Source organism: Mauremys reevesii, linkage group 2 (assembly GCF_016161935.1).
Source record: "Mauremys reevesii isolate NIE-2019 linkage group 2, ASM1616193v1, whole genome shotgun sequence".
In the NCBI taxonomy this organism is placed as follows: Eukaryota; Metazoa; Chordata; order Testudines; family Geoemydidae; genus Mauremys; species Mauremys reevesii.
Window position 1 is genome coordinate 68,633,143 of NC_052624.1, and position 12,197 is coordinate 68,645,339.

A 12,197-nucleotide genomic window follows, 5' to 3' on the forward strand; every position below is an offset into this window, starting at 1 on the left:
TGAAAACAAAATATCTTAATTGACCAGGGCAGTTGATTTATTGATATGAAATGTGGGTGTAATGAAAGCAAACAATACAGGCATCGTCATCATAGGCAAAGGGAGAGGGATGCAGAATACTTCATGTTAGCTCTAAATTGTTAATTCTTTCCTGGTCAGAAAAATTAAGATTGTGAAGAAAGGCTTCCAGGAAATCCAAAAGGCACTGTTGTTGATAGGGATACAACATTGGACACATTGGGGTATAAATAAATGAAAGATGTGTGGGGGTGCTAATCGTGTACTAAAGAAAAAGGGTACAGGATTAGGGATAGGACAAACAGTCTTTCCCCATAATGAATGCATGATGATTAGGTGAGACAAGGCAGGATCCATGTTCAGATGTCTGGAAAAGAGTGGAATGAATAGGCAGCAGGTTTAAAACAAACAAAAAGAAATATTTCTTCACACAATGTACAGTCAGCCTGTGGAACTGGTAGCCAAGGAATGCGGTCAAGACCAAAACTATAGCTGGGGTAAAAAAAGAATTAGATAAGTTCATAGAGTTTAGGCCCATCAATGACTATTAGCCAACATGGTCAGGGATGCAACCCCATGCTCTAGTTGTCCCTAGCCCTTAACTGCCAGAAGCTGGGAGTGGATGACAGGGTATGGATTACTCAATGATTGCCTGTTCTGTTCATTCCCTCTGAAGCACCTGGCATTGGCCATTGTCAAAAGACAGGATAGTGGGCTAGATGGACTATTGGTCTGTCCCAGAATAGCTGTTTTTGTGTTCTTATGGGGGGGGGGTTGGAGGGGAAAGAAGAGAGAAAAGGAAAGAGAATCTGTAGAAAAATGTTACTTTTCTAATTTTCAAACATTTCACAGATCATTTTTTTCTGGACCATATCAATACTGTTGTTGGGATTAATGTTCATAGAATCATAGAATACCAGGGTTGGAAGGGATCTCAGGAGGTAATCTAATCCAACCCCCTGCTCAAATCCCCAACTAAATCATCCTACCCAAGGCTTTGTCAAGCCTGACCTTAAAAACCTCTAAGGAAGGAGATTCCACCACCTCCCCAGGTAACCCATTCCAGTGCTTCACAACCCTCCTAGTGAAAAAGTTTTTCCTAATATCCAACCTAAACCTTCCCCACTGCAGCTTGAGACCATTACTCCTTGTTCTGTCATCTGGTACCACTGAGAACATTCTAGAGCCATCCTCTTTGGAACCCCCTTTCAGGTAGTTGAAAGCAGCTATCAAATCCCCCCTCTTCTCTTCTCTTCTGCAGACTAAATAATCCCAGTTCTCTCAGCCTCTCCTCATAAATCACATGCTCCAGCCCCCTAATCATTTTTGTTGCCCTCTGCTGGACTCTTTCCAATTTTTCCACATCCTCCTTATAGTGTGGGGCCCAAAACTGGACACAGTACTCCAGATGATGCCTCACCAATGTCGAATAGAGGGGAATGATCACATCCCTTGATCTGCTGGCGATGCTCTTACTTATACAGCTCAAAATATCGTTAGCCTTCTTGGCAACAAGGGCACACTGTTGACTCATATTCAGCTTCTCATCCACTGTAACCCCTAGGTCCTTTTCTGCAGAACTACTGCCTAGCCATTCGGTCCCTAGTCTGTAGCAGGTCATGGGATTCTTCTGTCCTAAGTGCAGGACTCCGCACTTGTCCTTATTGAACCTCATCAGATTTTTTTTGGCCCAATCCTCCAATTTGTCTAGGTTCCTCTGTATGCTATCCCTACACTCCAGCGTATCTACCACTCCTCCCAGTTTCGTGTCATCTGCAAACTTGCTGAGGGTGCAGTCCACGCCATCCTCCAGATCATTAATGAAGATATTGAACAAAACCGGTCCCTTGTCCCCTACACTTTCCAAAAACTTCCTGGATTGTCTGTGCAGGATGTTCTGTTTTACTTATTCATACAGTTCCAGGTACATAAAAACCTTTTAAAAGAGCGAGTTAACTTAACATAGTGTGGGATGTGTGATCTAGTGAGATATACCCTATGTACCAGTTCTTAGGTTCTGGAGGTAGTGACCTTAAACTCACCAGTGTCGTATGCACATCTAAATGTGATGGCCCATCCTGTCTTATGATACTCTTAAAATTCCTCAGCAGATGAACAGAAATAAGCTTCTGGCAAGATATTTTGCAGAGTTCACTCTGCTTGAGTGTAATCCCCTGATCAGTGGTATATACTGCTGATGAAGTGCACACAATCCAACAGACAATATTTGACAAGACAATTGAGAGAGTAAGTTCAGCACTTTCCCAAACAGTTGTTAACAGGTTAGCTGGGATGTATCCAGGCCCCTTAACTGTGGGATTATGAAATCTCTTAAGGGAAATTCTTGAGTTCCTGTATAGCTGATTCAGGCAGCAAATTGATTTAGTACGAAAGCTGCATTTCCTTCAACTTTCTCTCGATATTGCTCATTTCCATTCAGAAAACACGGGATATTTAATCCAGGGGAAACTTTCTTGAGAGATTTTTGGATGTCAAATAGTTAGTTAATTCACTTTCAGAGCTTTTCAGTGTTTTACCCAGAAGTGGAGTTGATTTCTTACCAAATCATGTTAATTTTTTAAGCGGATATCAGATTGCATCAGGTCTGCTTTGAAACCACTTACAGGGTAATACAGCATAATACTATTATGTGATGGAACTAGCCACCATTCTGAATTACCACATTCAAACAATTATAAAGTTAGACATAAAGGCCAATGATTTTGATCGCAAAATCAAATAACAGCTCTGGTTTAGATTATTCAGGGCTGTGTCAAGAATTTAGACACACAGCATCCATTAAAATGAATAGAAGATGTGTCTAAACCCCTTACACTGCTTTGAAAATCTCAACCTGTCAGGGCAGGCTAAGAGGAGATAAATCTTATTTGATCTTGAATGAGTACGTTTGATGGGGATGAGGAAAATTAAATATGATGTAGGTTTTTCCCCCAATTCATTCAAAACGTGCCAGTGCAGCCTCTAAGGCATATTCAGTCATTAAATACCAATATTGTCCAAAGTTCAACTAATCCCACACCTGCTATCTCCTTTCACAAATAAAACTCAGCCCTCCCCCCCTAAACCACCATCCTCAAACAAGGGCCTCATTAAAAAGATGAGACTTGCAATATATTCTGAAACCTAGAAAGCCTGCACTTTGTTGGACCTTGACAGAAATGAATGCGCAAGCCAAAGGCTCTCCATTGAGAACCCTCTGTCTTCAGCCTCCTTGAGTTCAAATGTGGGGACTATTAGAGCATTTCAGATTATCTCAATTGTTAGCACAGTGCGCCAGGAGAAAGGTGGACTCTAAGAAAAGCCAAGGCCCAACATATACATGGATTTATAGGGCACAATCTATTGCTGGGTACAGAAACAAACTGGCAGTGAGTGTGGTCTATCTGGGTGTAATATATTTCACATGAGAAGCCCCACCATGTAAGCAGGCAACTCAATTCTGTGCTAGTTGAAATTTCTGAATAGTCTTCAAGGATAGTCACATATAGAGCCATGGCAATAATCTGTTCCGGCAAGGGTAACTGGTGATACCTTCACCCCAGAGGAAAGGATATGACCTTTTAGCAAATAGAAAAATAGATTCCTTTGGCTGCTCTATGGGAATCTGGAAAGACCTCCAGACTGCAAATGTAGTTAGTAAAAGATGAGCTTAACCCCTCAATAGAGAAGGTAAGTGTCTCTGACAAAGCTTATGAATGTTTTCCCCAACCTACCAGCATCACTTGCATGTTACTTGCCTTGAGCTTCAGACAATTCACTTTTATCTTAAGCCCCTATTTTAGCTTAGAACTGAGAAAGGAAAACTACTGCATCATTACAGTCCTATGCAAAAGAAACACAAGGTGGAATGTCATTTGCACATTGATGGCATAGTAGCCCAAGTTGTCTCACTAGCTTCCCCTTTGGCTTCTCAGACATGTTAAATGGGAAGAATGACAAGAAAAAACCCTATGGCACATAAGAGTCTTTGGGGCAGATGAGCAATAACTAAATATCGCCTTCTGGGGCCTGTTTGAGAGAAAACAACAGAACTGCTTAACTGTGACTCCATCTACCCCTGGCAAGGAGTGAGGAGTAATAGCTTATCTGCAATATCAAAGACTGCTGGCAGATATAAAGAATCAGACTAGACACCTGACCTTTGCATAGAATTATGCAGTGCCAGCCTTAGACATATTAATGCCCTACATAGAATTTGTTCTTCATCCCCTACTTCCATCCAAGTCAAATATAAAAAAGTCAACTATACTTATCCTTAACAAAAATTGGACACTTTTAATTGATTGTAATAAAATATGTTAAAATACTAATGATTTTATTTTGCCTTTTCTTCTGCTCTGTCCTACTTTCATTCCTTTCCTCCATTCAGTTGTTCTTTTCCAGTTTTCTTTCACCCTTCCTCTCTTTATCTTTCCATTATTTTATCTCTCGCTTTACCCACACAGGGCCCACCCCTTTCTCTCATGCATCAGTACATCTTCTCTCTCATGCTTGCACCTTCTCTCCTGTTTCTCTTCCTTTCCTTTCTCATCCTGCCCCCACAGTAGTACTACACTTCTGAGGTGGTGTGCCTGCTAAATATGGGGATCGTCAGGGGCCCCTCTACCTCTCTGTCCAGACCTGCTATATTATACAAAAATGAGGCATGTGCACAGAGTGGAGGGAGGAAAGATTGAGCCTCGTTTCCTGGACTATATTTGTACAACACTTGTGAGGAGTGTAGGAGGATAAAGCTCAAAATACTGGCTGACACTGGCATGATACTGTAGAACCGGACAGGTTGTGTTCAACTTCAGAGACATTTTGACATCAGTTGGAATGTGACCTCTCAGGTAACTGTGTACTCAGCCTATGCCTGAAGCTGCCATTGTGGCTGTGTATAGTAAATGACATAGGGTGATTTCTGTAACGATGAATCCATCATGAGTAAGCTGCTGTTCAGAATCACATTGAGAGAGCTAAGTATCAATGCACTGGTCTTTGCCGTCTCTAGAATAGACTTAAATCCTGTCCTAGGTCATGAGTCATAAAGTCATGATATATTTGGTCTCTTCCTAAGGGACATCTGCACATATAAAAAAAAATCCAGTGCTTGACTGATAATCTCTATGCAAGAATAGAACAGCAGAGGCATTTTGTGTCAAAAGTGAGGAGTATTAGCAGAGCTCTATGGGTGGGGAAGCCATATGCAGTTCAGTTCAGACATGCTAGTTTCTGCATCTTTGCAAGCATTAAATTCATACTTCATAATATTTTAGAATAACCACATGAGAGGAAGAGTGTTTCAGAAGAGATTGACTCAGCACAGCAGGAACAGGTAACTTACTGGCAGCTATAAGAATAGCCATACTAGGTCAGATTAAAGGTCTGTCTAACCCAGTATCCTGTTTCTGGCAGTGGCCAATGCCAGATGCTTCAGAAGGAATGAACAGAACAGGGGAAATTCAAGTGATCCATCCCCTGTTGTCCACTCCCAGCTTCTGGCAGTTAGAGGTTTAGGGATACCCAGAGCATGGGGTTGCATCCCTGACCATCTTGGCTAATAGCAAAATGGGTCAATTCCATCCATAGTATAACCCCATTGACTACCAGCGTGATGCATAGTGCCATCATATTACATTTCTATGGAGTTACCCCAGGAGTGAATTTAGTTCAATAGGTGTGCTGAAGTACTGTAGCTTGTATAACACCCCTATGTATTCTGGCAAACAGCCAGGATGCCACCTGTGAACTGATTAATTAGTCATTCTTTTATTTTACCTTTCAAATAAAAACACTAATGAAAAAGCATTTTCTTTAGGCTCTTGTCTGCTGAAAAAATAGGAATACACCTTTGGTAGTAAAATTTCATATAAAATAATTCAGAAGCTTTGTGTCAGAACTCTTGGGATTCTTGCCAGTTGGATAATCTGACTATTCACTAAGATTCAGTGCTTACTAACTAATATAATTACATGCATTTGTAAATTTTCATCATCACTAATCACACATTCACTAAGCAATGATTTCTGTAAGAATGTCAGGATTTATTAAAGTGAGAGATAAGAAATAGTTAGCAAATTAGTTTGATTGTGTGTCTCTTGATAGCCATATTCCTCTTTTAGCTGATAGTAGTCAGATCTAGTTGTAGTCCTCTCTAACACTTGCTAAAGGTACAGAATTTTTGAGGCTGACTGAATGAAGAGAAGAATCTTCCCAGGCTATAGATTAAAGCAGATGTTATGGCACATTTGATTCTTGCTTGGTAATTATTCTTGTTTATTGTTTTTATTGTGGTAGAGTCTAGTGCCCCCACCTGAGATAAAGGTGCCATTGTAGCAAGCACTGTACACGCATAATGTGTGAGAGAGTTTAAAATGTAGATAGACAAGCCCAACAATGGGTGGGAGGGAAAAAAGAGGTCAAATGACTTGACCACGGTCATAGAGGAAGCTAGTGGCAGAGCAGAACGCGGGTCTCTGGATTTGGGGGGCCACGATCCCAACTTCTTGACCATGCTGTCTCGAGCTCTGTTCTTTGTTGTCTTAGGAAATTCTCTCACCTTGAGTAAAGCTATTACCCACCAGAGGCTGAGAGCTGGAGTTTGTCTTCATGTCCAAACAGTTTAGAGATTTTCTAATCTTAGTGGTTCTCATCAGTAAAGGTCAGAAGGGATGTTATCTTTCATAGTCAGTCTAGTTTAAAACCTGGCTATAGTTCATGCATAACAACAGCAACAATTTACATTTATATAGCACCTTTCATCCCTTAGGATCTCAGAGTGCTCTATAAAATATGTGTGAGAATAACTCCGCCAGTGAAATGCAGCTAAAATCCCCACTGAAAGATCTCAGTCTGTGGGGAAGAGTGCAGCCATTATTTAACAATGTGCAGGACTCCTGCACAGCATATAGAGCAGGCAGCAAAGAAAACTACATATCCAAATGAAACTGCAGGGGCAGGTAAGGCAAGCAGAATGTAATTATTCAGATTGTATTTGATCTGACTCATGGGAATGGGAATTTTCATGACTACTAGTAGTCTGGACTTCAGTTTTATACTTTGTCTCCAGGATGACACGTCCAACAGAACAATATATCCTAACATTTGTCTGGGGTATTAGTTGTACTGGCTCAGAGGAAAGAGTGTCACTTACTTAATTGCTAGCAACCCATCCTGCAGCATTGTATATTTTTGTTGGAGGATTCCTATCCAAGCATCCTATAGGCCTGGCTCTGCTTATTGGGAGTTCTGACAGTATAACAGTGTGAGGCAGTATAATTGCATTATGAGGAGTACAGCCATGACAAAAAAGGATGTGTTATTTATAACTTTTTGCCTGTTTGAGAAACCGATTGCTACAGTTATTAAAATAACACACACAGCACAATGCCCCACCTCTTTGCCAGAAGATTTGAAACTGGGCGGAAAGTTTGGATAACATAGACATGCAATCACATACAAATCCACACATCAGAATCATAACTAAATTCATAATGTTCAGCTACCTTAAAAATGTTCCATGCAACTCCAAATTCTCATCCTAGCAAATTTTAGGTCAGTTGCATCCATTTTGTGTTAGCCATTTTTTATGTTAATGCTGCACAAAAAGAGTATTTAAAAATTTCTCAACAAAATTAACAGCCCTTGCAAACACTTGTGATTTTTTTCTTTCAAATACAGACTGTTTCTTGGGGTGAGTATGAAGTTAGTGTGTCTTGCTCTAATTTTCCATTGAGTTAGAAGATGTGCGAAGGCTGCCAGATATTTCTTTAGATGTTTTCTTTTTAGATAGTGTGCTCCTAACTTTTGTTATGGCAAAGACCGTATTTTGATAAAGGGCTTGATCCAGAGACAGGCCAAGCCGCAGCACTTGCCAGTGATGCCAGCTATACCCAGCTCCAGATTGGGAGTGACTGGTGCTCAGCACCTCTGTGAACATCCTAATCTGATTCTGAGCAGTCCTGACTACTGCATCCCCCATTGTGTGTATAAGTGTGTAACTGACTTCAGTGGTAGTTATTGGTGCTCAGAACCACACAAGAGCAAAACTGTAGAGAATCACCACTGATAGCTTTGCCATTCTTTCCCGGTCACACGGATAAAAGAGGCACCCCAACACCTTTGTGAAGAACAGTGTGCTAAGTAACATGGAGAAGTGGGATCCAATTTTAAAGACTGATCTTGCAGAAAATGGAATTATACTCTTAATGATATAAAAATAATATTCCTCTGAGGATATACATTTGTTTTACATGCCAGGTCGGCTGATAAATACCCCAATAAGCCTATTATTTTTACTCTTTATGTGAGAAATGTTGTAATGACTGTCTGAGAACACACTGACTGTTTAAATGACAGGTTATTCCAACCTTTCCCCCCCAATCATCCGCTAGGTTGTTTTCTCTATCATTTGGTGTGTCTCTTCTACAGCTGGTCAAACTATTTTAAGTAGATTAAGTATTTAGTTCTTTTGTTCACTGAAGTCATTGAACAAACATTTTATGGAAACATAATTCATTGCTGGAAAGCTATTGGTTTACATCCTGTCTTCAACTATTTGCTATTTGAGGTGTGTGATTGGTCTGCTAAGTTACATGGCAATACTGCTGCTGCCTGATTGGATGGCTGAAATGTAGGAATGGGAGGAGGTAGATCAGATTTCAAGTGGGTGGGACTAGTGTAATCCTTTGCCGGAGCACATTTGCATGACATCACAAGACTGTATCTTTATGCAAATTACTGATTTTTTTTTAAATCCCTTACTTGTATGCTTCATAGAGAATGCATGAAAAGGGTCAGGAACACTATCAAAGTGAATTCATGGCTTTTATTGCCCAGGGCTAGTCACATCAGAATGATGCTGCCTTCAGGAGGATTGAATGTGAACTTCAAGGGAGGATGTACAATAGCACTGTTTAGTCCTTCAATGTCTGGGAGCAAGAGGAATTCCCAAAGTATAAGGGGCATTTACAGCTTGAGATGAGTCCTAAAATTCAGGCCATCACTACCTTCACCTTGTAACTGCAAAAGCCCTACAACATACATATTTTGGGTGGAAGTCTGGGGAAGAAATCCTTCCTGCGCCTTGCAGTGATCAGTGTATATCCTGAAGCATGTGCTTTGACTACACCTAAGTTAGCATCCATAACTATAAAGGCTATTACCGGACACAGCTTTTCCATTATTATTGCTGCTCAGTAGGAGAGGCCGCTAGAGCTGTCTTTTTTGGTTGTTTATAATCTATTTAAAACAAAAGTCTCCCTAGCAAGGTCTTCTTTCCAGCCTGCTTAACAAACTGAGCCAGTGGGGCCCTTTACATTCGGCTGGCTATTTTATTCATTGCTTTTTTCCTTTTTTAGCACAGCAGCTTCATCAAATATTTTTCAAGGGCAACCTTACTCCCTAAAGGTTTGTTCAGCTGCAATGACTGTCTCTCATCTAGGGAATCTATTTTGATTAATTTGACTTTAGCTTTCTTATTGCTCCAGTGGATTCCAAATTTGTCAAGGACTTTATATACACACACCAGCCCCTCCGCTCCAGCAGGGAAGTTTCACAAAAGCAGTGGTACAGGGGGGCTCTAATTTTAGTAGGTGGATCAGCCTTAAGATAGGGCTGCTGCTATCTGGCTAGTCACACTGGAAATCAGTAAACTAACCAAATCTATAGATTGGTACATAGTCTGGAAATATTCAGGGTCATGGGAGTTTTTGGTGATGCCGTTTCTTCATTTGAAGAGGTTTACCAAGCTGTCAGGGTAGCAATGAGAGCATACTGCCAGCAGGTGGCTGTAACTTCACAAAAACAAAACAAGGAATGAAAGAACGACCGGAACCAAGGAAACTATCAGGCTGCAGCAGCTGAGCCAGTGGGTCATGAGCCTTGTGCTTGTTCAGCTGTAATGCTGTTCTAAGCCTTCTGCTTGCAGTCTCTTGTTCCTACTCATTTGGCCTCTTGCATTCTGTTCATTAACACAGAAGGGCACTAGTTATTTTTAGTCTCTTTTCTTAGAATGTATCTGCATCATCTCTCTAACAGCTCTCCAGATTCTTGATACTACGCCAATCTTTTCTACCCGTTACCTTTTGTTTTAGTTTTTGCATTCCTTACTAATACTCCTCCCCTTCACAATTCATGCTCTTCTTATTTTTCAACCTAGTTAAACTTGATCCCCAGTTTGTTCTCCCAGGTCTGTCTTTCAGCAATATTCATTGTCAGTAAAACATGTACTACTCAGTTCAGGAAAATGACGTTTGGCCCTGCATGTCCTTTGTTTAAAATTTGCTTTAGTTTCATATTTTGAACAGATTTTATAAAGAAAAGAGACCTAAACATTGTCTTTCAGTCATAAGGAAATAAAGCCATTATTTCCTCCAGAGTTAAAAGGGAAGCCCAAATAAAATGTAAGGCAATAAAGCTATCGGAACCCCAGTCAGCAGCCTCCTTTTGATGGCAACTGAACTAAGAGCAGCCTTTAAGCTACTGTCACTCTCTGGGAAGACACCAGATAATGTGATTGAAAAAACGCCTTTCACAGTAAACCATGATGAATTTTCAATCTAAAGAGAAAATCAATCTATTAGTCATCCAAACATACTTTTCCTCCTTCCTTCCTGTTTTTAGCACACATTTTTGGCAAGAGCCTGTTTTACAAGGGCTTATGAAAAATTAACCGGGGGTCTGGTCTTGTTGCTTCCCAATGCCTCATTGATATAGGAATTCTGAATGTTGTGAGGTATCAATAGATATTTATAAAAACCCTTGTCAAATTCCTTAACTGGCTGTCAGCAGTAAATATCTCAAGTTGATTCCATGTTGGGTGTGGGTGTGGGTATGGAGTGATCACAATTTGTAAGAAATTTGAAGGAGGGTAACTGTAAATATATATTTATATATAAAAGCTTGCTGCATTAGAACAATGTATCCAAATTGTGTAAATTCCCCAGGATTTAGGAGGCCTGATTCTCTGAGACTTCATTCCTGCGTTCAGTACAGGAAGGTGGACTTAAGCCAACTTTGAGCTTCCCAGTATTCTAGTCCACAGGGCTGCTCTGACTTATTACTTGGGCTGCTTGCAGCCCATTGGCAGCTGACAAGAGCGCAATTAACTCTAGTCACTTTCCTATCCTCAGCCAAGCACCTCTCATCTTTTAGGGGCTGTGTAGGGAATCAGAGTAGCACCATTGCATCAATTCTGCACCATCTAGGAAGCTTAGATTCCTAGAGGTGGTCTAGGGTAGTGAGGGAAAAAGCCATTGCTAAAGCCACTTCACATGGCTGGAATGGTTTAAAGGGGCTTATGAGCAGCAGAGAATTGGGCCCAGATAGTACAGACTGTAAGTAAAAATATAATGGATAGAATTCTTAAGGCTTGTCTACACTGAGAATGCTACAGCTGTACAGCTTTGCCATGGTAGCACTTCCTGGTAGACTCCACCTATGCTAAAGCCCCATCAGTGTAGGTAATCCACCTCCCTGAGGGGGGTAGCTAGGTTGATGAAAGAATTCTTCTGTCAGCCTCGCAGTACTACATGGGGAGTTAGGTTGACTTAACTATGCCATTCGGGGTGTGGATTGTTCACACCCCTGACCAACATAATTAAACTGATTTAATTTTCTAGTGTAGACCAGGTCCCAGTTGAAAAAGCTTTCATGTGTAGAATACACTTTTTTAATTGTTCAGGGACATGTAAGGTTGATAAAGCTGAGTTTATTAGCTTTACTTAACATTCTGTGAGCCATTTTAGTTTTGTTTGAATTTCTTTCCTTTCCCATTCCTGCTACCAGTTAGGATGTTAGCTTCAGAAGGTTACAGTTTGAATAACTGGCACACAGCTATTTTTTCAGATGAGCATCTGTCCTTTCAGACTACTCTGATTTATCTCCTCTTTTTGTGTAGACCTTTGCTTTTGGGTTTAGAGAAAATTCACCATTGAATGCCTTCTGCTTATTGTACTGAGCTAAGAGGAAGATTGCTTCTTTTCTCTGAATGAAGGTGAAAATAGAGTGTTGGTTTTTGTATTGGAGATTTTGTAGTTCTCACAAAGGTACCATTTTAAATACATTTTGTTCAAAGTTAGCATGAATAAAAATAAATGCATTTAAGAGGATCTACACTGTAGAATTTGCAGAATAAATCTGCAATATTCCTAAAGGAATGAAATAATTAAATCAAT

At 40.5% G+C, this 12,197-nt stretch overlaps 1 long non-coding RNA gene across 2 annotated transcripts in view; it reads left to right on the top strand.

Annotated features, from left to right (window-relative positions):
• LOC120396900 overlaps nucleotides 1-12,197 on the top strand; it is a 176,339-nt gene that overhangs the window by 80,976 nt on the left and 83,166 nt on the right. The window lies entirely within an intron of this gene.